This window comes from Mastomys coucha, unplaced genomic scaffold (assembly GCF_008632895.1).
Source record: "Mastomys coucha isolate ucsf_1 unplaced genomic scaffold, UCSF_Mcou_1 pScaffold23, whole genome shotgun sequence".
Classification (NCBI taxonomy): Eukaryota; Metazoa; Chordata; class Mammalia; order Rodentia; family Muridae; genus Mastomys; species Mastomys coucha.
Genome location: NW_022196906.1, coordinates 71125420 through 71130855, shown reverse-complemented (window position 1 = coordinate 71130855; position 5436 = coordinate 71125420).

The following is a 5436-nucleotide window of genomic DNA, read 5'->3' as shown; positions in this document are numbered from 1 at the left end:
CTGGGCATATACCCAAAAGATACTGCAACATGTAAGAAGGACATATGCTCCACCATGTTCATAGAAGCCTTATTTATAATAGCCAGAACCTGGAAACAATCCAGATGTCCCTCAACAGAGGAGTGGATACCGAAATTGTGGTACATCTACCCAATGGAGTACTACTCAGCTATTAAAAGCAATAAATGTATGAAATTCTTAGGGAAATGGATGGATCTGGAGAATATCATCCTGAGTGAGGTAACCCAATAACAAAAGAACAAACATGGTATGCACTCTCTGATAAGTGGTTATTAGCCCAGAAGTTTGAAATACAGGAAGAACAACCCACATTCCACAAGGAACTCAAGAAGAAGGAAGACCAAAAGGTGGACACTTCATTCCTTCTTAAAAGGGGGAACCAAATACCCACGAAGGAGTTGCAGAGATTAACTATGGAGCAGGGACTGAAGGAAGGGCAAGCCAGCCTAAATATAGCTATCTCCTGAGAGGCTCCGACAGTACCTGACTAACACAGATGTAGAGGCTCACAGCCATCCATCAAACTGACTACAGGGTCCCCAGTGAAGGAGTTAGAGAAAGGACCAATGGAGCTGAGGGGTTTGCAGCCCCTTAGGACGAACAACAATATGAACTAAGTAGTACCCCCAGAGCTCCCAGTCCCTCAACCACCAACCAAAAACTGCACATGGAGGGGTCTGATTGTTCAGGCAGCATGTGTATAGTAGAGGATTGCAAATTCGATCATCAATAGGAGGAGAAGACCTCTGCCCTTTGTAGGTTCTGTGCCCCAGTGTAGGGGAATGCCAGGGCCAGAAAGTGGGAGAGGGCGGGGTGGCAGGCATGGGGAAGTGGAGGCAACAGGGGTTTGTTTTTGTTGTTTTTGTTTGTTTCTTTGTTTTTTGGAAGGGAAACTGGGAATGGAGAAATTTACATGTAAATAAAGAAAATATCTAAAAGAAAAAAAAAAAGAAAATCCTAGGGAAATTCTGAACTTGTACTCCATTCCTTCTGATGCTTTGAATCCTTGCTAATCCTGTTTACGTATTTTCATATTTATTATATACTTACATTCTTATGAATTTTTCATAATAAAGAGGTGATAGTTTATATGCTATGATTACAGTATTGAAACACTGTGAGCTTGAATAGCTATTATTGTGTTTATTTTATCCAGTGATTTCTCTTTATTCATTAGCCTCTCCCTCCTGTCTCACAATTTGCTTTGGCATTTCTTTTAGGACATGTATGTATATAACCTGGGAAATATCCTAGACTTAGTTGCATTAAATCTTTCTAGAAAACATTTATCATAGCCAGAAAACATACCGTATTATTCCTTTTGTAGCTTTGGAAACACTCTGTTATTGTTTCCTTAAACAAGTCTTCTACACTTTGGCTATTTAAAAATCTCCCTTCAAATACACCAACTCAATTATTATTTTTCTATTGCTGTGATAAACTACCATGACCAAAGCTTCTTGCAGAAGGAAGGACTTTTTTGGGATTTATGGTTCCACAGTGGTTCGAGTCTATCACCATCACAGCAGGGAAATGTGGCTTCGCGCAAGCATGATGGCAGGATTTGGAAGCTGAGAGCTTCCACAACAAACTGAGACAAGAAACTGCACATGGTGTGAGATTTTGAAACCTTAAAGCCTGCTTCCAGTGACATACCTCCTCAGCTTCCCAAACAGTGCCACCAACAGGGGACCAAGTATTCAAATGCAGCAACTAAGGGGTCATGTTATTCAAGCTAGCACATCCCTATTTATTTGATACTATTTATGGAGATAAACATTTTTCTTCCTCTCCTTTCTCTTTCCTCCTCTCCTTTTCCTCTCTTTTCTTCTCTACATATTTTAAGCTCACTAAGTGTTTCTTCTGTTTCACCTACTACTGGACTGGAAATTAGACAGTTTTCTTACGTGTGTGTGTGTGTGTGTGTGTGTGTGTGTGTGTGTGTGTGTGTGTGTGTAGGTGTATGGGCATGTACATGGGGGTATGTTTGTATGTTTGTATGAGTGTGTGGGGAATGAATATGGGAGTGTGTTTGTGTGGGTGTGGGTGTGTATACACTATTTCAGAAACTAAGCAGTCTGCTTATTTTCTCTGAATGTATAGTCCTTTCATTTATTTTGGCACTGGACGTTGCCTAATTTAAGTATTTTGAAGACCTATTATCATTGTGTTATTACAAATTGAGCACTGTGGATGATCAAAGTCCCATGTTTTCCTGCTGTTGGCTCAGAATGAAGGAGGGTAACTCCAACAGAAAGTAGCTCCTATTTATAAGCCTTTCACTGAAATTGGGGTAAACCAGATGCTCTTTTGCAATCAGTACAGTAGAGTCAGGCAATGAGACTCTGTCTGCCCCTGGGAAGAGTCACCATAGATAGATCCTCCCTAAATTGTTATGCCTGTCAACACTATCAACTTGTGTCATACTCTTAGCCCATGGCTAATGAAATCCAGCATAGCACTGTGGTAGGACTACTATCCATGGCTGTTGTGTTTTCATAGTCATAGAAGATATAATGCTGACTAAATTAGAAGTGTAATAGACTGGGACTATGTGTGACCTATTAGCATCTAGTCTGCTCCAGGGGCTCTGGAGCAGGATCCCCCCTGACCCCCATGGCCTCTGCACCAGCTTCTGCCTCCAGGTTCCCATCCTGTATGAATTCCAGTCCTGATTTTCATTGGTGATGAACAGCAAGGTAGAAGTGTAAGGTGAATAAACCCTTTTCTCCCCAACTTGCTTCTTGGTCATGATGTTTTGTACAGGAAGTGAAGCCCTGACTGAGACAGCCTGGGAATGGAAATCACTACCCACTTTCCACTATTGGATTTTATTTCTATGACACCAAGTTAGATATGAAGGTCCTGTGTACACTATCCTGTTCACCATCAGTGGACAGAGTCTTTCTTCATGTTTGCATGCATGAAGGAAGGGTAGATGTTGTAAAAGCAGTCCTTTGGCCAAAGTTGCTGTTCCTGAGCTAGATCATACCTCAATGTCATTGCTTTAGTGACCTACATGCCGAGGTCCACACAGCAAAGGGCTATTTTAAGATTACCTAAGTATCCTTGACTGACTACATACTCGAGATAACTTTCCATTATTAGGTCACAGACAGACTTAATATATAAAAAATGCACCTATCCATCGCATACCCTGTAAATTTTAATAAACATATATGCTGTGCAGTGTTCAAGTCAGAGTAAGCATGCATTTATAGTGAAATTCAAATTCTTTTCTTACCACTTTCTTGAAGTAACAGTACCTAGTCCTTATTTAAGTCATACTACTTTGGAATAGACTTCTAGAACTTCTTCTATGTAACAAGTAACAGTGTATTTAAAAAAAAAAAAACAAACCTAGAACAGAACTAGAAATAGAAAAGCCATCCTCTCAGGGGACCAAAAATGAGTCACCGGAAGACGACAGCCAGTGGAATCGGATTAGAAGAGGAATTCACAGCTCAGGGGCTATGTACAAGAACACTTCTGATGAGAAGCTTAACGTGATGTAGAGGACAGAGGAAGGGGTAGTTCCAAATTTAGATGTGATTCATGTGCTATAGAGGAAGAACTGAGGTATCGACCATCACAGGATTGAGAGGTGAGGCTGCTCAGACACCTTCTCTCCCTTGTTCACATTTGGACAGGTCTCATGGTCAGGCATGAGCAGTTACATTGAGCATGTGGGCCAGAGAGTCTGGAAGCACCCAGAAGGATTTGAAAAATTCTGTGACTAGAAAACCATCAGTCCTTCCTCCAGCTTGCCACACCTGTATCCTATAAGATGAAATCACAAGGACATTCCTCCAGACACAAGACGTCAGGAGATCAGAACTGAGCATCAGTGGATGTAGTGTACACCTGAGAGAGTAGCATTAAGAAAGCGCAAAGCAAAAAAGGACCTAGTGGTGCACATCTTTAATTCTGCACTCCAGAAGCAGAGGTAGCTGGAGCTTTGTGAGTTCAAGGCCAGCTTGGTCTACAGAGTGAGATTCAAAGGGGTTAAAAAAAAAACAAAAAGGAAGGAAGGAAGGAGCATTAGAGCAAAACAAACAAACAAACAAACAAAATCAAAACAGTCAAGTAACTCTGGAAAGACTGAAACTTGTTCACATAAGCAAAACTCAACAGATGGAGTGAAATCATGGGAGACTCCTGTGACCAGTCAGGATCACATTTTTAACCATCCTTTAAATTTAACCACAGATGAATGGAAATGGCAGCCCAAAATAAGGATGACACAGAAGTTCTAACATCTTTCAAAACAGAGGAGAAGGAAATAGTAACTGCTGTCTGAACATCAATCGCATTAACTGGATATTTGTTACCTTGTAATAAAAGTTAATACAGGTGTTCACGGAGAGGTAGGCTGTGCTCACCTTTTAGAAGATGCTGCATGGCTGCAGTTCATTGATAGATTCGGGATAAAAAAGACTGAAAGCTCTAGAAACCAAGGGTTATCTTGAATTCAGAATTTCAGCTGAAACTCTGAATGAAATAGTTCAGCACCTTCACAACTTTGTTAAAATGACCACAGTTTTAGAGCTTGCTAAACCTAAGTGAACTACATGTGTGAGGCCTGTGTAAAATATTTTCAATCCCTTAGCACTAAAGAAGCCTTCATCTAAAATTCTTAGTTAAAAAGTCTTATAGAATAGTGTGAAATGCATTCCAAACATGGACACAGAAAATTAGAGTAATTGAATAAACAAATTATAGGTTGTTGGATTAGACCATAAAACTTAAGTTAGTTCAGCTTAAAACTTAACAAAAAGACCAGAAGTATCTTTAAAAATAACCAAAACAGTATTCTAATATATCTTAAACAAAAAAGGAAAAACAACGAGCATACATAAAAACTTAGATTTGAATTTTGTTTGATCTAAACTATAGATTAGAAGAAAAGGGTGTGCTATTTGTGAATAGCACATTTAAGTGACATTAAAAGTTTTGTGACATAGTGAAATCCTAGAAATTATATGCTTATAGAAGTTGGCAAAATTTTCTGGTTAGTAAGCTGTATGAAGAGTTCAAAATTCAATTTTTAAATCTAATATAGATATATTCAAAGAATTGTTTAGAAATGTGTACAGACACTTGAGTGTAGATATGCATATATGCATGTATAGTTGACTATCAATTTTAACAGCAGTTACATTCTGTTAATTCACTGTAACATTTACCAAACATTGGTCATTTCTCATATCATAAAACATAGTAAGGTTTTGTATGTTGTCATAATATCTTCATCAACCCAAATGCCAAGTATATGTTTGTTTGATAACAATTTTGTAAAACAAGCTAGTTTCATTGACACTCAAATTTTGTTCTTTTGTATGACCCTTTTTATGTTTAACTGTTGAAACTCATTTCTTTTTTTTTTTTTTTTTTTTTTTTTTTTTTTTTTTTTTT